Below are 21,992 nucleotides of genomic sequence, written 5' to 3' on the forward strand. Positions count from 1 at the left end.
TGTCTGGGCTGTAGCTTGACGACTATGTATGCCAAAGGACTACTTAGCCATCACAGCCAGATTGATCTGGTAACCACAGAAAAAACTTGTCCAGTTGTCCCTTTAATGCTTCCACTGTTCTAACTACATTTCTTAAAACTTTTGGTAGGAGATCCCAAGAGTCATGACCTCTGATGTTTATGCTGTTTTCTCTAATTGTGTTTATGGCACCCCAACCCTTCATTAATGTTCCCGGTGTCACCTAATTGTAATAGTTGGAGGAGTGCACACACAAATAACCTAGGCTATCCTTTGGGCTGTATTGCCTATAAATTAGAAGCCCATACTTAAGTTCATGTCAATGTGTTTGTCAGATACTTTAAGTATGTCTACATTTTGACTCCCCCTATGACTGTTTTCAGGGTCTCTTTCCTGACGTGGGGTATGAGGACCAACAACCAGCAGTTTTCTTTCCTGACATGGGGTATGAGGACCAACAACCAGCAGTTTTCTTTCCTGACATGGGGTATGAGGACCAACAACCAGCAGTTTTCTTTCCTGACATGGGGTATGAGGACCAACAACCAGCAGTTTTCTTTCCTGACATGGGGTATGAGGACCAACAACCAGCAGAGTTTTCTTTCCTGACGTAGGGCATGAGGACCAACAACCAGCAGAGTTTTCTTTCTTGACGTAGGGTATGAGGACCAACAACCAGCAGAGTTCTTTTTCCTGACATAAAGTATGAGGACTGACAACCACCTGAGTTTTCTTCTGTGATGTAGAGTACAAGGCCCAACAACCACCAGAGTTCTCTTACGCTCTCTTCACCTACACATATGGGGCATAACTGGCCGACCTCTCGCAGTGTAAAAAAAAAAAAAAAAAAGTCAACAAGCACCTTCAAAGAATACCTGATCAACTAGGCTGTGACTCGTACATCAGGCTGCAAGCAGCTGCATCGAAGATCCTGGTTGATCAGACCAGCAACCAGGAGGCCTGGTTAGAGACCAGGTTGCAGGGCAGAAATTATCAACAGGTAGATAGGTTAAGTTTGAGGATCAACCACCATAATTGTGGTTGTGGGTCGGCCGAGCGGACAGCACGCTGGACTTGTGATCCTGTGGTCCTGGGTTCGATTCCAGGCGCTGGCGAGAAACATTGGGCAGAGTTTCTTTCACCCTATGCCCCTGTTACCTAGCAGTAAAATAGGTACCTGGGTGTTAGTCAGCTGTCACGGGCTGCTTCCTGGGGGTGGAGGCCTGGTCGAGGACCGGGCCACAGGGACACTAAAAAGCCCCGAAATCATCTCAAGATAACCATCAGAATTCTATTTTCCTGACGTAGAGTACAAGGACCAACATCCACCAGAGTGCTTTTCCCAGTTGAATAGTACGAGGATCAACAACCATTAGAGTTGTCTTATATGAGGTCGTTGTATTTACCTTTAGTTATGGTTTCTTATTGTTGGGAACAGGAAACCTGTACTTGGGTTTATCGCAGTCCTCTGTGGCCAACTACTGACCTTTCCCAGGGTGCAACCCACAACAGTTGTCTAAATCCTGGGTACATATTTATTGCTAGGTTAAAGATTCATTTATCCTGCTACCGAAATTGAACCCGAGACCATTAGTTGTAAGCCGATGACAGACCACTTTGCTGTTAAAACAACTTTCGAGTTTTGCTTGTTCTGGATAATATGCAACAACTTTGTAGCATGGTGAGGTTCCAGGACTGGGAAGAATTTTCTTATAATAATGATACATGCTCTATTGCATAGAATATTGTAGGTATGTATAACAATTAAGAATTCTTACCAAATCTTTATGTATTTGAAATTTACTCCAATATGTTCAAATACCATATACTATCAAACACAGCATGTTACAACACAAAATATACCACCTTAATAATGTAAACAAAATAATAGAAATAGGTGAGCATTATGGTTTGAAGGAAGTATAATTGCTGATTTCTGTGGGGAGCCCCTCCGGCTCGCTAGAGCTATCGGACTGATATATGCTATATTAGACTGAGGCATCAGTCAATGGAGCACTGATGCATGTGGAGCATGGCCTACTGGGGACTATGAGCCAGAACGTGGCCCCCCTCCCCTCAGAGTCACAGGGAACAATGGCCAATGGAAACCCCCATGTGTTTGGGAGCATTCCATATCTCCATTGACCGGGGTTAGGCACCCAAAAAAGGTAGGCATAACAAAAGAAACCCCACCTGGTAAGAAATTGTAACCAAAGACTGAACAGAGGGACAGAACTCCCCCCAAAATATAAGGAAACAAGCAAATATCATTCACCGTTGCTGCGCCGCTTGTCCACGTAGCCCTCACCTCTCCTCCCTGGGAGGAGGAGCCCCGGACCTCCTGCACCGGTTACTCATTCCTCAGTTCATAGATTGATGCACTTGTCAAAACTAGGCTCGGTTTTTGTGCCCTTGTGGTGTTTCCTGCTGTTTGTGGTGCATTGGTCAGGAGTAACATAGTGTACTGGGACTGCATGCACTTAGGCTGCCTTCCCTAAATGTCCTGTAAGTACTACCCTTGGGTTATAGGATTGCCTTCCTTAAAGCCTTTGGGACTCCACTTCTGTAGGGGTTCTTGCTGCTCTGCATTTACCCGACCCTTGTGGCCAGCTGGGTTTCGTGGCCTTTGACCTTGGGTAGGAAGTGGTGGTGTTGCTGGTTGAGGCGAAGGGTGCTGCATTACACACTTACCTACGCGGTGCCCGTGTTCTTGTACCTTCTGGTGGTGTACTTTTGCAAGGTTTTTCTATTATTTTTGTTATTTTGCCTGGAAGAGGGTCTGCCTTGTTTGACTATTCGTCCACCTAAAGTATTTTGGTGTTGGTCCTCTAAGCCCCCCGTGTTTGTACACATCCAAGGATCCAGTTTATGGCCCATATCCCTCTTTGTTGCCATTCGGGGTCCACTGGCTTAGCAGCACCTTGCCTGGGCTTCCCGTAGGCAATACCCCCTACGGGCAATATCCCTGGAATACCCCGTCAGAGCTTGGTTGGCCGATGGATGTGTCTTCTGAGTCGCACCTCGCCTTGTGCAAGTTTGAAGGTTGTACTGTGCCCTTGTCTCAGGGTGACAGTCACCTGTTTTGCCTCCGTCATGCTGCCTGTTTGGTCAACGACACCTTTGACCCAGAGTCTTGCACGACGTCTTCTCTGCTCATGCTCCAGTTTACAGTTTACCCATTCTACTGTAACTGAGATTAACCCTTAAACTGCACAAAACTGCATATGAAGTTTTGAGTAACTGACAAAAGTACGCAACACTGCATATGCAGTTTTGGAGTACAACGCAAAATTTAAACGGCCCGCGGATACACGGGGGTTCACATCACCTTCCTCAGGGCTCTTGCAAACAGACACCATTTAAAAAAAAAAATTGTGGGTAACATTGCCAGGTGTGAGAGCCTCAGTACTGAGTGAGCCACCAAGGCTGGCGCACGCAGCATGAGCTCACAACATTGCTGTTCCGCTTGTGACCACAGCATTACCTAAAAATGCCAAAAATATATGTAACTGGTATTATTTAGCGATGATAGTATTACAGAAGATCCCTGACTGTGATATAAATGACCAGGATTCTAATAATAGCAGGATTGTTGTGATAATTTGCGCTGTGCTGTGTGAGAAATAATGTTGAGGATGGGAGGGCTGTAGCATAGTCTGCCAAATCTTTGTAATTACCTAAGTGTAATTACCTAAGTGTAGTTACAGGATGAGAGCTACGCTCGTGGTGTCCCGTCTTCCCAGCACTCTTTGTCATATAACGCTTTGAAACTACTGACGGTCTTGGCCTCCACCACCTTCTCACTTAGCTTGTTCCAACCGTCTACCACTCTATTTGCGAAGGTGAATTTTCTTATATTTCTTCGGCATCTGTGTTTAGCTAATTTAAATCTATGACCTCTTGTTCTTGAAGTGCCAGGTCTCAGGAAATCTTCCCTGTCGATTTTATCAATTCCTGTTACTACTTTGTATGTAGTGATCATATCACCTCTTCTTCTTCTGTCTTCTAGTTTTGGCATGCTTAATGCTTCTAATCTCTCCTCGTAGCTCTTACCCTTCAGTTCTGGGAGCCACCTAGTAGCATGTCTTTGCACCTTTTCCAGTTTGTTGATGTGCTTCTTAAGATATGGGTACCACACAACAGCTGCATATTCTAGCTTTGGCCTAACAAAAGTCATGAACAATTTCTTTAGTATATCGCCATCCATGTATTTAAATGCAATTCTGAAGTTAGAAACCATAGCATAGGCTCCTTGCACAGTATTCTTTATGTGGTCCTCAGGTGATAGTTTTCTATCTAGAACCACCCCTAGATCTCTTTCTTTATCAGAATTCTTTAAAGATTTCTCACATAATATATAGGTTGTGTGGGGTCTATGTTCTCCTCTTCCACATTCCATAACATGACATTTATTAACATTAAATTCCATTTGCCAAGTGGTGCTCCATCTACTTATTTTGTCCAGGTCTTCTTGAAGGGCATGACAATCATCTAAATTTCTTAGTCCTTCCTATTATCTTAGCATCATCAGCAAACATGTTCATATAATTCTGTATACCAACTGGTAGATCATTTATGTACACAATAAACATCACTGGTGCAAGAACTGAAGCCCTGTGGTACTCCACTTGTGACATTTCTCCATTCCGATACATTGCCTCTGATTACTGCCCTCATTTTTCTATCAGTCAGAAAATTTTTCATCCATGATAGAAGCTTACCTGTCACCCCTCCAATATTTTCCAGTTTCCAGAACAACCTCTTATGTGGAACTCTGTCGAAAGCCTTTTTTAGGTCCAGATAGATGCAGTCAACCCAACCATCTCTTTCCTGTAATATCTCTGTGGCTCGATCATAGAAACTGAGTAAATTCGATACACAGGATCTTCCAGATCGAAAACCATACTGTCTGTCTGATATTATATCATTTCTCTCTAGGTGTTCTACCCATTTAGTTTTGATTAGTTTTTCCAATACTTTCACTATTACACTTGTCAATGATACAGGTCTATAATTGAGGGGGTCTTCCCTGCTGCCACTTTTGTAGATTGGAACTATGTTAGCCTTGTTTCCACACGTCTGCTACGATTCCTGTACACAGGGATGCCTGAAAGATCAGGTGAAGTGGAATTCAGAGCTCAGATGCACATTCTCTCAGAACCCATGGTGAAACGCCATCTGGGCCAGCTGCTTTGTTCTTACCGAGCTCCTTGAGCATTTTTTCTACTTCGTCTCTAGACACCTCTATGTCCTCTATGATGTTCTCTGGAATTCTTATTGTATCTGGTTCCCTAAAGATTTCATTTTGTACAAACACACTTTGGAACTTTTCGTTTAGTGTTTCACACATTTCCTTTTCATCTTCCGTGAATCTATTTCCCATTTTCAACCTCTGAATATTATCCTTTACCTGCAATTTGTTGTTTATGAATTTATAGAATAGACCTGGTTCTGTTTTACATTTGTCTGCAATCCCTTTTTCAAAATTTCTTTCTGACACTCTCCTCACTGCCGTGTAGTTGTTTCTCACATCTTTGTATCGCTGGTATGTTTGGGGGTTCGGCCTCTTCCTGTATCGATTCCATTTTTGTGTCTTTTGGTCTCTAGCCCTCTCGCAATTTCTATTGAACCAATCCTGTTTCCTAGTTCTGCATCTCTGTTTTGTTATAATTTTTTTGTGCCCTTATCATATATTTCCCAAAACTTGACATACATCTCATTCACTTCCTTGCCTAGCATCAAGTCTGTCCAATTATACTCACTAAAAAAGTTTCTAAGGTCACCATAATGTCCTCTCCTGAAGTCTGGTTTTTCAACTGCTTCAACCTCCTTATTTTCTTCCAGCTTATAACACATTGCATACTTTATTCCCAAAAAGACATGGTCATTTTTACCCAAGGGAGGAAGGTACTGAATGTCAAATATCTCTTCCTCCTCCTGGTAAATATCAAATCTAGCATGGAGGGAACGTCCCCTTCCCTCATCCTCGTAGCTTGTTTAACATCTTGATACAAGAATGTTTCCAGGATGAGGTCTACAAATTTACAGGTCCAAAAATCTTCTGTTTTAGCTTCATATGCTTCCCAGTCTATGGATTTCAAGTTGAAGTCACCGACTATCAACAGTCGTGATCTATCGTTATCCGCTCTCGCTATAATCTCTCTCATTATTGTTATAAGACCTTCACGTTTACTATCTAGCTCCTCCTCTTGACCATGTGCTGCTTGGCGGTGGACTATATGCATTTATGATCATTAGTTTATCATCCTCATGGCAGATCTCTAGTGCTATTATGTCAACTTCTTGTGGATTGGCAGTCATTATTTCGTTCACCTTTAGGTGTTCTTTTACCAGCACAGCAACGCCACCGCCTCTCCTAATTTTTCTGTCTTGTCTCCAAATTGAGTAGCCCCTTGGGAATATGACCTCATTTAAAATTACATCTTCAAGTTTTGTCTCCGTGAGTGCTACAATGTCTGGTGTCTGCAGCTGTATTACATCACTTAACTCCAGTGTCTTCGATCTCACTCCATCTATGTTGGTGTATGCAATCTTCAGGAACTTGTTCCTCCTCTCCTTATTCTTCACTCCCCCTCTCTCTATTGATTTTGTTGGTTTGCCTTTATGTACCACTTTACTGGTTTGCCTACCCCTATCACTTTGTAGAAAAAAGAATTTATTTCTTCTTCATTCCTGCTCTCATTTAAATGTTTTGCCTCGGCGAGGTTCAGTTTCAGCTTCTCTCTATCTTCTTTTGAAAGATCTCGTCTTAATGACCACCCTTTCCCATCCTCATCACTTTGCAATTTTCTAGCATTCCTTAGTACTTCTTCCATCTGTTTGGCACCATTTAGGGTGATCCTCAAAGGTCGATCTTTCCCTTTTACGTACCTGCCTATTCTCCTGTAGTCGCACACATTCTCTATGGTTGTAAGACCTTCTACGAGGCCAACAATTTTATCTACTACTTTAGCTTCTTCTACAGCTCTTTCTGACCTAGATGTTATCGCCTTTTCTTTGCAGCCAAAAATGATCAGGGACTTACTCCGATCAACTGTGTTTTGCACCAACTTCGGGTTAGATGCCAATTCTTTTCTCACTTCCAGCCGTTTGTTTTATCTTGGTTGCTGCAGTGTTTGGCTTCCTTTACTGCTTCTTCTATTTTTTCCTTCTCCTTGGCCACTTGTGCATAAGTGAGTTGCATATCTTTCTTGCACTGTTCTATTCCCTGTGTAACTTCCTCCATCTGTGCTGACAAAAGCTGTTTCTCCTGTTGAATTTCCTTGCCTAACCTATTGTAGTCATTTATGTTTAAATTTACTTTAACTTCTTCCAAAGCTATTTTTAAGAGTTTATTTTCTTCTTCCATGGCTTTGCAATTTGTTTCCAATTGATTCTTATCCTTGCGCAAGTCTTTTGTGGCCACCTGTTGCTGTCTGCACTTACTATACCAGCTTAGTGGTTCGGTATGGTGAACTAAACCTGCAGATACTTATATATAATGCCTGTATATAGTGAATAAAAGCAAAAACAGTATGGTGGGAGGAGAATGTAGGCGAGTCAGGTGAGGTGAGGGAGAGAGTGGCGGCCTGTGGCTGGCTGGCTGGTGTTCTGGCCACTTCTTGCTGCCTTTTGACTCAGCATACCAAGTTAGTGGTTCGTTATGGTGAACACAAATGTAGATACTTGTATATATAGTGTAATAACACCAATAGGAGTATTGGGAGAAACCATTTTGGTGAGGGAGGTGGTGACATCTGCATGAATTGTCATGCTGTGTAAGGGTGGCCACTATGCTCTTTGGGCTCTATCCCAGCTTAGTTGAACAGTTATGTGAACAAAACATGTAGATACTTATATATAGTGTAATAAAATCACAAACAGTATAGTTGAAGGAGGAATGTTAGTGCATCTGGCCTTGAACCATTGACAGAGGAGGGAGGGAACATTAGTTGTGCTGTGGTCACCTGTTACTGTCTGCCGTCACCATACAAGATTAGTGGTTCGCTATGGTGAACACAAATGTAGATACTTATATATAACATGCATATATTGTGTAAGAACAGCAAAAGAAGTTTTGGGAGAAGCCATTTTGGTGAGGGAGGTGGCGTCATTTTTCTGACTTGTCATCTGTGTAAGGGTGGCCACTATGCTCTTTGTGCACTATGCCAGCTTAGATGAACAGTTATGGTGAACAAAACATGTAGATAATTATATATAACATCTGTATGTAGTGAATAAAAGCAAAAAAAAGTATGGTGGGAGGAGGATCCTGGCGAGTGAGGAATTTTTGAAGGAGGGAGGAAGGGGTAGTGAGTGGCTGGCTGGCCACTCCTTGTTGTTTTTTGACTCACAATATCTACTTAGTGGTTCGTTATGGTGAACAAATCATGCAGATACTTATATATAACCTGTGTATATAGTGTAATAACTGCAAACGTATTTGTTTATTGTTTTATTAACATAATAATTGAGTCAATAATATGCACACCATAATTTTGAGTACAGCGATGATTCACACATTTTATTATATAAATATATCACACTACACACTATTGAATAATATTACTGCAAAAAAAACTAAGAAAAAAATCAAAGACATTGAAATAATTAGGTAATAATATCTTTGTGGCAACCCCCCAACTGTCAGCTGGGGTAAAACAGACCGCTTCCGACGCTTGCTGAGTCGACGCCTCTTTTTTTTTTTTTTTTTTGCCAGACTTCCCTGCCCTATTGCGGCCAAAATATGCCATTTACGATTTTTTAAATATTTTCCCCATGATCAGGGAACACAAATTATCAGGTTTATAGGAACAAAAAAATTAGTTTTGAATTATTTTTTATGCGCCTGTGGGTGTCAAAGGTCAAATAGCCCTTAGCAGCTTATAGGTTAAGATTCAGGCAGCTTCCACGTTGCATTCTAGGTTCAGGTTGTTGCCATGCGCTAGGTTGGTTGCCCACTCGGATGCCCTGGAGCTGCCCTGTTTTGGTTTTAGGGACCCGGACTTTGGGGTGGCATTAGTTGCTTCGACTTTGGTTCAGTCTGCACCCGCAAGTCCTTCCCCAGTTGGCATGTTTATCCCTGCTCCCGGCTTCTAAACATTTGAGGTTTTCGGAGACGGGGGCGGGGTTTGGTTGGTGATGAGAGACTGGCGACTTCTAGGGCTAGCCCATTCGAGTCGGAGACAGGCATTCGAGCCTGCTCCTCCTGCCAAAGCTTCGGGTTCCTAGAAGCAGACCTCCTTTCTTTGCTGCCTTTCCCCTGGACTCTGCCATTTATTCAGGGTAGAGAGTAAGGAGGATGGCTCTGCCCTGGGGCCCTGGCTTGGAGGCTTTCGGGGCTGGGGAGGAATTGCCCTTTTGGTCGGTAGCGAGCCGGTCGGCCAAGCGGACAGCACGCTGGACTTGTGATCCTGTGGTCCTGGGTTCGATCCCAGGCGCCGGCGAGAAACAATGGGCAGAGTTTCTTTCACCCTATGCCCCTGTTACCTAGCAGTAAAATAGGTACCTGGGTGTTAGTCAGCTGTCACGGGCTGCTTCCTGGGGGTGGAGGCCTGGTCGAGGACTGGGCCGCGGGGACACTAAAAGCCCCGAAATCATCTCAAGATAACCCCCCAGCTGTTGCTGGGGCTCCTAACTCTTCTGCTCTCTTGATTTGCTCTGATGTTCCCTTTGTCCCCTTACTTTTTCCATCGCCTCTATTGTTCTGCTGCCCGTATCTTTGTGAGGAGATTGTATACGGTTTGCTCCATTTATTCTCCCCCCGAGTGTCCCGCTTTCTCTTCCCGATCTTAAACACCTACTGGACTCCTTGCCGGAGCCTGTGCTCCTGCTAGGTGACTGATTTCAATTGTCGCCATTCCATTTGGGGTGATGTTCTGACAAACACCCGGGGTCACCTTTTTGAACCATTCATCCTCTCTTCTTCCCTGACTCTTCTGAATTCTGATGAGCCCACTCATTTGGACTCTCGAACTCGCACCCTTTCCTGTCTTGATCTTTATCTCTGCTCATCGTCTCTTTACTTAGATCTTCACGTGGTGGGTTCTTGATGACCTCTGTAACAGTGATCATTTCCCCATCCTTGTTACCTTTTTCTCTTTTCACCTTTCCCTCTCCTTCCCTAGGTGGCAGTTTGCTAAGGCAGACTGGAACCTATTTTACCCTCAGTGCTGCTCTCTCTGACCTCTCCCTTCTCCCTCTCCCTCACGCTCTCCTCCTTTTTCATGACACCATCTTCGACGCTGCCTTCCACTCTACTCCTCGCTCTTCCTCTTGGAGACCATGGAAGTGCGTTCCTTGGTGGAATGCAGACTGTGCTCGGGCTGTCCGCTGTAAGCGTGCAGCCTGGAAGAGACATTGCCGCCGGCAGACGGCCGATTCTTTTCTTTTGTTTCGGAAGGCGAGTGCGGTGGTCCGTAGGGCCATCTGTACTGCTAAATGTGAATGATGGATGTCTTATGTGTCCTATTACGTCCAAAACTTCTCTGCCGCAGATCTGGAAGCATATCCGCAAGATAGCGGGTAAGTTCGTTCCTGATGTCTCGCCGGTCCTTCACCTCCGTGGTACTCTTGTGGCAGTCCCGTTGCAGGTCGCTACCGAACTGGATTCCCACTTCTCTTGTGTTATCTCTGGTTCTCATCTTCCTCAATCTTTCCCTCTTAATAAACCTGTCCTTGAATCTCGTCCTTTACGTTTCTGCACTCATCTCCGCCTTCCCTGTAACGATCCCTTCTCTCTCTTTCTCAGAACTTCGATCTGCCCTGGCCCTCTGTGGTTCTACGGCGGCGGGCTCCGATGGCATTCATTATGAGATGCTTCGCCATCTCCCTCCATACACGTCTCAGTATTTACCGAGTCTGTATAATTGGATCTGGGAGTCGTCGTCAGTCCCTGAGGACTGGCTCGATGCCATTGTCCTCCCTGTTCGAAAACCAGGGTCTCTGGGGACATCCCCTAAGGACTTTCGCCCTATTGCCCTCACAAGTTGTGTTTGCAAACTCTTTGAACCTTTGTGTTTTTGAACGTATGGTTAACGTTCGTCTGATGTGGTTCTTAAGAACACTATCACCACCTCTCCCCTTCTCAATATGGTTTCCGCAAGTGCCGCAGCACAACAGATGTCCTGGTGAACTTGGAGGTCTATATTCGTACTGCTTTTGCTGTAAAGACCTCCGTTGTTGCCGTCCTTTTTGACCTGGAAAAGGCTTAGGACACCACTTGGTGATATCATATTCTGTCCCAACTTCATTCTTTTGGTCTTCGTGGTAATCTCCCTCTCTTTCTCCTAAGCTTCCTCTCTTGTCGTTCCTTTCGGGTGAGGCTTAGTACCACTCTCTCTGCCTCTTTTCAGCAATACGAAGGTATGCCTCAAGGTAGTGTTCTGAGCGCTACTCTTTTTCTGGTTGCCCTCAATGGTCGTCTTTCCTCTCTTCCATCTGGCGTCTTCTCCGCTCTCTATGTCAACGATCTTACCCTTTGCTGTCGAGGTGATGATTCGCTTATCCTTTCAACGCCGGCTTCAACTTGCAATTGATGCCTTGTCATCTTGGGCCACCGATCATGGCTTCAGGTTCTCTACGTCTAAGACTTGTGCTATGACTTTTACTCGGAAGGGTGTTGTTCTTTGTCCTTCTTTGTTGCTTTATGGTCACCCCATTGTGTACAAGGATTCCGCTAAGCTTTTGGGGTTGATTTTTGACACTCGTTTGTCTTGGTCGCCCCATTATCTCTTACCTGGGAATTGAATGCTATAAGGCCCTTACCCTCCTTCAGGTGTTATTTCATACTTCTTGGGGAAGCAGATAGGCGCGCACTCCTTGCTTTACATTCCTCTCTCATCCTGTCTTAAACTCGATTATGGTTGCCCTGCTTACTCGTCTGCTTCTCCTTCTACTCTGCGGCTCAGTTCTGGTGCCTTTCGTTCGACTCCCGTCCTCAGCTTGCATGTTGACACTGGTTTCCTCTCTCTCCAGGATCGCTGTGATCGCTGCTGCCTTCGCTGTCTTGTGCGGTTCTTGCAACATCCTTCCTCTCGCCTCTGTCGTACTTTAACTTTTACCCTCTCTTGTGGTTCCTGTTCCTCTTTCTGTCCGGGTATCTCGCTTACAGGATTCTCTTTCAGTTCGTGTTTGTAATATTTCTCCTCGTGTTGTTCCTTCTTTGCCCCTGCGGAGAGTCCCCCTTCAGCAGTTTTGTACATCCGTAATCCGCATCACTAAAGCTTTTACCCCCTTCCTACAGTTCTGAAACGCCTTTTCCATGAGCACTTTTCTTCACACTTCCACTCTGTTTCCATCTTCACCTATGGGTCTAAGTCTGCGGACAGTGTAGGCTACCCTGTTGTTTTTCCTGACAGCACTTATATGTGTTGCTTACCTCCGGAGACTAGCATCTTCACAGCGGAACTTTATGCTATTCTCTATGCTCTTCGTCTCCTGCTTTCTCGTCAATCTTCCTTTGTAGTTGTCGTTGACTCGTAGTGCCCTCGTGGCTCTCGGGTCCTTTAATCCAGTTCATCCAGTGGTTGTCGAGATACAGCATTGGCTGTTTCTTATTCACAGTAAATTTATCAGTTGAGTTTTGCTGGGTTCCCAGCCATATTGGTGTCAATTTAAATGAGCGTGCAGATGCTGCTGCTAGGTAAGCTGTCCGCTCTTGTCCCATCTCTTGTAAAGGTATTCCTTATTGCGACTTTACCCAGTTATTCATTCCTCCATCCTTACCCGTTGGCAGGGTTGTTGGTCTTCTGTTACTGGTAACAAACTGAGTACTCCTAAGAGTTGTGTGTCCTCATGGCCGTCCTCCTACCACCGTAACCTGGCGATGGGAAACGGCTCTTGCGAGGTTGCGTATTTGTCCATACTCACTTAACTCATGGTCACTTAATGGAGCGCCGCCCTGCTCCATATTGTCCAAATTGCGTTGTCCCTCTTACGGTCGTGCATATCCTTGTCGAATGTCCTGACTTCTGGGGCGAGCGTGTGTCTTGTTTTCCGACCGTCCCTCGTGGTCGCGTGTCCCTCGATAGAATTCTTGGTGAATCGAATACTTTTGATATCATTCGCCTTGTGCGTTTCTGTTCTCGTATTGGCATCCTTGGTGATATTTAGCGCCCTGTGATTATTCCGCACATTTGATGGTGCTATATAGCCTTCCCGGTTTGGTGCCTTTTTTTTGATAATTACTTGTTAGCATTTATAAATGATTGAAAGTCAGACATTTTGAAAGAGAAAATGATGACCATATTTTTCTATGTTGCCATTGCACATCCAGTAATATCATATATGCCTCGAGTATTAATAATGCAAAAACTATTAGCGTTATCACTATACACTGTATGTTTAAGTTAGACGATAATATGGTAAGAAGAGCAGGTAAATGAATACCTGTGTTAAGGAGGTAATCAATAGTGCACAAGGAAAAAACATTAATATGATGTATTACATAATATCATAAGATTATTATAGAGAAAATTATTTATTATAGTTATTATTATAGAGAATCTCGTAAGTTATTATAGAGAGAGGTTATTAAAGAGAGTATTATTGAGAAAATGAGCAGAAGGTATGATGAGGCTTCAGGATCTTTAGAGAAAGGGTGGACAACCTTTTTATGTGTGCATGCCAAAATCTCTAAATCTTTGATATGAAAATTTTCTTTCATTCCAACCAAATTTTTGAGGAACATATTATTTTGTGCTTTTTAAGTACATGTATTGGGAGAAACTTTCAAATAATTAGATATTACAGTAGAGCTGTAAAATCAAAGAATATTATAAGTTGTAGAATATTGTGTCACGTGAATCTCCCTAGAAAAGGAGATTAAGCCTGTTCCATCATCACCTGTTCAACCAAGTAACGTCTGCATAGAGAAATTACAGCACAAGCAACAATTACTAGTGCTCGGACGTCTAGACAGTGTATTCTACTCCCCTTTACTCTCCAGTACTCATGACCCCAATCACACCTGGCGACGGCAAGGCTCGTCCGCCGGTGAACAAGCACATCGATTGTTTCTACCTGCCGGCTTGCAATTATCGAGACACCAGCACCACTTGGATGGCCGTTTCTCCGTATATATAGAAGCTAGCCAGCTCACTAAGTCAGAACATTCTCAGTGCTTCATAGCTGTGCATCTCTGCTTTCACGCTACCTTGGGTGATGGTAGATTTTCACAGCTTAATATTCAGTATTTTCAGCACCATTTTATTTTTTGTTCTCTAATATAACGTTAACTTGTCTGTTTGATTGTTTTGTTTGATATTTTTGCACCCTGTAATATAGCCAAGATTTTTAAGGAACTATTTTCAGTATGTTATTTGTTAAAGTTAATTTTTCATATTAAAATATTTTAATTTTTCCATTCCCTATGTTTTATCCTGCATTACCACACTGTGAAGAAGTCAACATAGCAGTTTTATTTTAATTAGTTTTTATTTTTTTTTATATGTTCATGGAATTCCATCTGCCCTAAGCCATCAGTGTGGTTGTAATATGTCAGAGAGAATTACACTTAAAGGCTAATAAAAATATCCACGTTATCAACAGGGTAAAACAACCTTTAAATAAAAATCCTGTCACTAAAGTTCATATTCATTCTATCTTACATGACTTACAATATCCTTTATTGCAAGTCAATATGACTTATGTTACAGTAAAATTACTAAGAGCAGTGGCTCTTAGTAATTATAATATACTAATAATATTAGTATATTATAAAAAATTATAATATACTAATAATATTAGTATACTAATATTACTAAGTATATAATTACTGCTCTTAGTAATTTTACTGTAACATAAGTCATATTGACTTGCAATAAAGGATATTGTAAGTCATGTAAGATAGAATGAATATGAACTTTAGTGACAGGATTTTTATTTAAAGGTTGTTTTACCCTGTTGATAACGTGGATATTTTTATTAGCCTTTAAGTGTAATTCTCTCTGACATATACAACCACACGATTTGAAGTAGCAATTTCTTACATCGGCAAAAGAGTAAACAATAGTTATGATTCTTTTATTTGATCAATCACCCATAAGTTTTTAAGTTTTCTCTATACATTACAGTGCTCAATCTCATAATCATTTTACTTGGTTACAGCACAATAAAATAAAAATTAATAATTATATACATTATTTTATTAATCATCCTATGAGCAAAACAAGAAATTACACTGTAAATCTCGTCATAATCACTCTGCATACACCAACCAAATTTTATGAAAATCAGTTTGTGGGTAAGCAAACCAAAAATTAATGTAATTATAAGCGCAATCTATAATGATGGTAAAGTCACATGACATCTGGCCACCTGTAGAATGATACAACAGAATGGGACAAAACTTGTACATCAGTACAAGTTTTGTACTGAGGTAACCTCTGTAACCTTTCCACTACTGACTACAAGGTGGATATTGGTACATACCGGGGTAATAAATTAACAAAACTAAAATATGTTTAATTGTATCATTAGCACAAATCTGGTAAAATGATGTTTGATGTAGATTGGAGGAATGTAACATTTTAGTTTGTGGTGGAGAGTCAATTGTAACCATGTGATGTGATGGCCATATTGTGCATGTGAATGTCTGGGCAGGTTGTTACCATCACTGATAGTCTTAGTCCCACATGTGACAGTTAGATCATCATCAATGAGAAAATTATCAATATGAGACCTTCCTCCCCCATCCTATGACAGAAAGCTTAAGTTAATATTGATTTCATCATTGACAGCAGGATTGTGTACATTTTCAGTATCCACAAATGCATTAAATAAATTTAAAATGCATCTTGAGAAAATTCAATGTTGAAGTCACCTACCAACATGAAATGAATTATCCAACCAAGATATTTCAGAAACACACATCTGCAGAGTTGCTGTTGCTAATGGAACAAGGCACATATGATCAAATACTGCTGAGCACCATTATAATGTAATAAGTAGAGCAGCAGGGCACCTGATACAGTATTTACATCACCTTTACATTGCATGTTGTTATGTCACAGGAAAGCTGTGCCGCCACCGGGTCTTCCAGGACCTCCCCCCCTCCCTGTCCAGCTCGTTGCTGCCGTGAGGGGTGGGGGGGGGGCTTGGTGGGCGGCTGCCGGAGTGTGATGCTCCTTGGGGCGGTCCCCTGTCCTTATGTAGCCTTGTGCTCCTGCTGCTGTCCTCACAAATTTTGCTGGACACCTTTTCCTTTTCCTTCTTCCCCCCTCTTCTCCTTTCTCATTGTCATTCCCCGCCGACGTTTTGCCTGTTTTGATTCTTCTTTCTGCCTTCTTTTATTTTGATGTCCGGGTGTTTGAGGAGGCATACTCTTGCACCTGTAGAACTGTAGTACCCCAACGTCTCAAACGAGGGGACCCTTTTATTGTCAATCCTCCTTTCGTCACTGAACCCGATCTCGACGGACTGACGGTTCTTAAGGTGGCGTTTTTGGGGCGTATACCCACAATGCACCCCTGGGGGGCCCCCTGCATGATCGGCGATAGCTTCTTGTTGGGTGTCCTGCCTCTAATTGTGGCTCCATGGTGGGTGTGGGGGCACATTCGTGAATAAAAGTCTTTCCTCATTTTTATGGCAGATAATGTTCCCCTTGTACCTTCTCAGGCTCGTGGGGTGGGCGACCAAGCCCTCGAGTCAGACTGTGTTGGAAGACCAGGCCCTGTAGCCCCCGCTGCATTGGGCCCCGACCTTGCTCCTCCTTTGAGCCTCCTGACTACTCCCCTCAGCTCCTCTCCCTCCTCTGCGGTAGGGTCGAGTTTCGAGTCCCCAGTTGTGATCATCTCGTTCCCTGGCACGGCTCCGTCTCTCATTGTGAGTAATGCGCCTTTTACCCCTCTCACTCTGAGGGGTTCTTAACGTTGTCCCCGCCTCGGCCGCACTCGCACGATCCCTTCCCATATTAATACTTAAAATGCCTTGTTTGGTCCCGCTACATGGACTAAATACTTTGGTCTCTACCATCTAGATTCTACTCCTGACGATTTCTACCTCCATAAACACCTTGTTGATTCAGTAGATGCCTCTGTTACTTTTAACTCCACTAATTACGGTATGCGTGTCGTTGCTGCTCCTTCTCAGGATGCAGCTACTTGCTAAGCCGCTTTGTCCTGCATTGGGGAGACCCATGTTCAGGGTCTCCAAAAACGCTCGGTTAAATGCCAATGTTGGCACTTTTCTCCTCCCATACCATGTTGCAACTGGTGTTAGGGACCTCAAAGACTCCCAATGAGGATATTAAACATATCCTTGATGCCCAAGGCCATTCTGTCCTCCAGGTGGACACGTTTACTCAACCCCCTCGTGGTCGTCGCCGTCAGTCCTTGCAAGTTGTAAAAATCACCTTTGATAGTACAGTAGGGCCCTTCCGCCCTCTATTATTCTTGCCGGTGCTAGGTGCTCCGTTCAGGAGTACATTCCCTCTCCTAGACTTTGCAATAAGTGTTGGAAGTTTGGGCATGGTGTCCTCAAGTGCACAAGTACTGTGTATCTATGCCTCATGTGAGGGGACGGTGATCATTCTAAGTCCGGGTGCACTTCTCCCCAGGCTCAGCTGTCTCAATTGCGGTGAGGCCCACCCTACCTTCTCACGCTCGTGTATACACTACAAACTCGAGAAAGCCGTCCTCAACTTGAAACACCGTGATCATCTGACTTTTTCCTGAAGGGAGACTACAAGTTCGTCGTCTCATCCCTTTCGCTGGGTGTATCCTTGCGCTCGCGTGTTGCGTTCTACCTCTCCTCGACCTTCCTACCTTCCTCGGTCTCATAACCATTTCCAGGCCTTAGACCCGAACACGCCCGTCACCTTCTCCCCTATTCCTTTGCGTTCTGTCCCGAAAGGTCTCCCTCCTGGTTCTCCACCTGGAGTTCCCCCCTTCCTGCCCAGTCCACCATGTCTCCTATGTTTTCTTTCCCATCTCCCCCTTACTCTTTCTACCCAACCCTCCCCCCAGTCTCTTGACCCTCTACGCTGCCTATCTGTCCAGGCTGATGTCCATCAATCCTCCCAGCAATCTTCGTGTTGTTCGCTCCCGTTCCTCTTCTCCTGCTGAGACCATGGAGTCTGTCGCCCGGTACGTTGTTACTGGAACGCCTGTCACTTCGAGTCAGAAACGTAAGCCTGGCTCCTCTCCTTCCTCCCCAGCAGGTAAGAAGGTATCGCTTTCTTCCTCGCCCCCTCCCTCTGACTCTATCACTACGTCCCCTCCCATTTCAGTGGTAGGGCCCCCTGTCCCAGATATGGAGGTTTCTTTCGCCCCCGATTTCCTCTCGGTTGCTGCCCTTGCTGAGGTGCACTCCCTGATTTTTGCCCCCTCCTCCAGCTGTCCTTGACTGCCCCTCTCAGTTGTCTCCTCCTCCTCCTCCGGACCCCATCAGTCCGCTTCTGGTCTGTCCTCCCGCTCCCTTTCCTCCATCCTTATTAAGTTTACCCATGCCCCCTAACCCTGATTTTGCTGACCCTGCTCTTGATCCTGAGATTCTTTAATAAACTATGTTCGTCTTTAACTTTGTTTCTTTATTGTTCTCTGTTACTGTCCTTTCTCTTTGATAATGTCTATTCTTCAGTGGAATATTCGTGGATTTTATGCCAACTTCCATGAACTCGAACTTCTAATTACACAGTTTTCACCACTTTGTGTTTGTCTCCAGGAACCAATGCTTGGTGCTCGTCCTGGTCACTTTCGTGGTTATTCCTTTCTTTCTCTTTTCCCCAGATCTTGCTGGAGCCCATAACTCTACTGCTCTCTTAATTCGTTCTGATATTCCCTTCGTCCCCCTACTTTTTCCGTCACCTATCCATTGTTCTGCTGCCCGTGTTTTTGTGGGTAAATGGTATACAGTTTATTCCATTTATCTCCCCCCAAATGTCCCGCTTTCCCTTCCTGATCTTAAGCACCTCCTGGACTCCTTGCCAGAGCCGGTGCTCCTTTTGGGTGATTTCAACTGTCGACATACCCTCTGGGGTGATGTTCTGACAAACACCTGAGGCCGCCTTCCTCGAACCGTTCGTCCTCTCTTTTTCTCTATCTCTTCTGAATTCTGGTGAGCCCACTCATGTGGACTCGGACTCATACCCTTTCCTGTCTTGATCTTTCTCTCTGCTCGTCGTCCCTTTACTTAGATTTCAAGTGGCGGGTTCTTGATGACCTCTGTAACAGTGATCATTTCCCCATCCTCGTTTCCTTTTTCTCTTCCCACCATCCCCTCTCCTTCCCTAGGTGGCAAGTTTGCCAAGGCTGACTGGAGCCTATTCACCCTCCGTGCTACTCTCTCTGACCTCTCCTCTCTGCCTCTTCCTCGCGCCCCCCTCATTTTTTATGACACTGTCTTCGACGCTGCTCTCCGCTCTATTCCTCGCTCTTCCTCCCAGGGCACGCGGAAGTGCGTTTCCTGGTGGAATGTGGACTGTGCTCGGGCTGTCCGCTGTAAGCGTGCAGCCTGGAAGAAACACAGAAGCCAGCAGATGGCTGATTCTTTTATTTTGTTTCGGAAGGCAAGTGCAGTGGCCCGTAGGAACATCTGTACATCTAAACGTGAGAGTTGGAAATCTTATGTTTCCACCATTACGTCCGATACTCCTCTGCCTCAGGTCTGGAAGAAGATCTGCAAGATTGCGGTCAAGTTCGTTCCAGATGTCTCGTCTGTTTTCCACCTCCGTGGTACTCTTGTGGCGGACTTGTTGCAGGTCGCTACTGAACTGGGTTCCCACTTTTCTACTGTTAGCTCTGGTTCTCATCTTCCTCAATCCTTCCTTCTTCGTAAGCCTGTTCTTGAATCTTATGCTTTAGATTTCCACACTCATCTCCGCCTTCCCTATAATGATCCTTTCTCTCTTTCTGAACTTCAGTCTGCCCTGGCCCTCTGCGGATCTACGGCAGCGGGCTCGGATGACGTTCATTATGAGATGCTTCACCATCTCCCTCTGTGCACGTCTCGGTATTTACTGAGTCTGTATAACCAGGTCTGGGAGTCGTCGTCCGTCCCTGAGGACTGGCTCGATGCCGTTGTACTCCCTATTCGGAAACCAGGGTCTCTCGGTACGTCCCCTAAGGACTTTCACCCTATTGCTCTCATGAGTTGTGCCTGCAAGCTCTTTGAGCGTATGGTAAATGTCCGTCTGATGTTCTTGGGACACCATCACCACCTCTCTCCTTCTTAATTTGCAAGTGCCGCAGCACGACTGATGTTCTGGTGAACTTGGAGGTCTATATTCATACTGCTTTTGCTGCGAAGACTTTCGTTGTTGCTGTCCTTTTTGACTTGGAAAAGGCTTATGACACAACCTGGAGATCCCATATTCTGTCCCAACTTCGTCCTTTTGTACCTTCGTGGTAATCGCCCTCTCTTCCTCCAAAGCTTCCTCTCTCGTCGTTCCTTTCGAGTTAGGCTTGGTACCACTCTCTCTGCCTCTTTTCGACGATACGAAGGTGTTCCCCAAGGTAGTGTTCTGAAAACTACTCTCTTTATGGTTGCCTTCAATGGTCTTCTTTCCTCCCTCCCTTCTGACATCTTCTCCACTCTTTATGTCGACGATCTTACTCTTTGCTGTCGAGGTGATGATTCGCCTCTCCTTCAACGGCGGCTTCAACTTGCAATTGATGCTGTGTCGTCTTGGGCCACCAATCATGGCTTCAAGTTCTCTGCAACTAAGATTTGTGCTATGACTTTTACTCGAAAGCATGTCGTCCTTCGTCCTTCTTTTTCACTTTATGGTCATCGCCTTGTGTACAAAGATTCCGCGAAGCTTTTGGGATTAATCTTTGACACTCATTTGTCTTGGTCGCCCCATATCTCTTACCTCCGAGTTGAATGCGCTAAGGCCCTTAACCTACTTAAAGTTTTGTCTTATACTTCTTTGGGAGCGGATAGGCGCACGCTCCTCGCTCATCCTGTCTAAACTCGACTATGGTTGCCCTGCTTACTCTTCGGCTTCTACTCCTTCTCTTCGCCGTCTTGATCCTTTGCACCATACTGGATTACGCCTCAGCTCTAGTGCCTTTCGTTCAACTCCTACCCTCAGCTTGTATGCTGACACTGGCTTCCTATCTCTCCAGGACCGCCGTGATCGCTATAGTCTTCGCTATCTTGCACGGTCATTACAGCATCCTCACTCTCGCCTCTGTTGTACTTTAACTTTTACCCCTCCAGTAGTTCCTGTTCCTCTTCACCACCTTCCTCTTTCTGTCCATTTGTCTCACTTACAAGATTCTCTTTCGGTTCGTATTACCAATGTTTCTCCGTATTGTTCCGTCCTTGCCCCCGTGGAGGGTCCCCCTTACCAAATTTTGTACTTTCCTGACCTGCATCACTAAAGCTTTGACCCCTTCTACAGTTCTGAAAGGCCTTTTTCTTTAGCACTTTTCTTCACACTCCCACTCCGTTTCCATCTTCACCGATGGATCTAAGTCTGCCGACGGTGTGGGCTACTCTGTTGTTTTTCCTGACCACACTTATATGTGTCACCTTCCTCCGGAAGCTAGCATCTTCACAGCAGAACTTTATGCTATTCTCTATGCTCTTAGTTTCCTGCTTTCTCGTTGTCAATCCTCCTTTGTGGTGGTAGTTGACTCGCGTAGTACCCTCATGGCCTTGGGGTCCTTTAATCCAATCCTCCCGGTGGTCATCGAGATTCAACATTGGCTGTTTCTTATCTCTAGTAAATTTAAGTTGGTAGAGTTTTGCTGGGTTTCCAGCCATGTTGGTGTCTCTTTAAATGAGTGTGCGGATGCTGCCGCTAAGGAAGTTATCCACACTTGTCCCATCTCCTGTAAAGGTAGTCCTTATTGCGATTTTTACTCAATTATTCATTCCTCCATCCTTGCCCGTTGGCAGGATTGTTGGTCTTCTGTTACTGGTATCAAACTGCATACTATTAAGTGTCATGTGTCCCTGTGGCCTTCCTCCTACCACTGTAACCGGCGGTGGGAAACGGCTGTGGCTTGGTTACGTATTGGCCATAC

At 44.5% G+C, this 21,992-nt stretch overlaps 1 protein-coding gene across 3 annotated transcripts in view; it reads left to right on the forward strand.

Annotated features, from left to right (window-relative positions):
- Nucleotides 1–15,154, forward strand: part of Xxylt (Xyloside xylosyltransferase) — a 38,128-nt gene extending 22,974 nt beyond the window's left edge. For all 3 annotated transcript variants that reach the window (XR_011229322.1, XR_011229323.1, XM_069328831.1), the window contains exon 5: nucleotides 402–15,154. The gene's annotated coding sequence lies outside the window, so the exon portion shown is untranslated. The remainder of the gene's footprint in view (nucleotides 1–401) is intronic.
- The last annotated feature ends 6,838 nt before the right edge of the window (nucleotides 15,155–21,992 follow it).

This window comes from Procambarus clarkii, chromosome 22 (genome assembly GCF_040958095.1).
Source record: "Procambarus clarkii isolate CNS0578487 chromosome 22, FALCON_Pclarkii_2.0, whole genome shotgun sequence".
Taxonomy (NCBI): domain Eukaryota; kingdom Metazoa; phylum Arthropoda; class Malacostraca; order Decapoda; family Cambaridae; genus Procambarus; species Procambarus clarkii.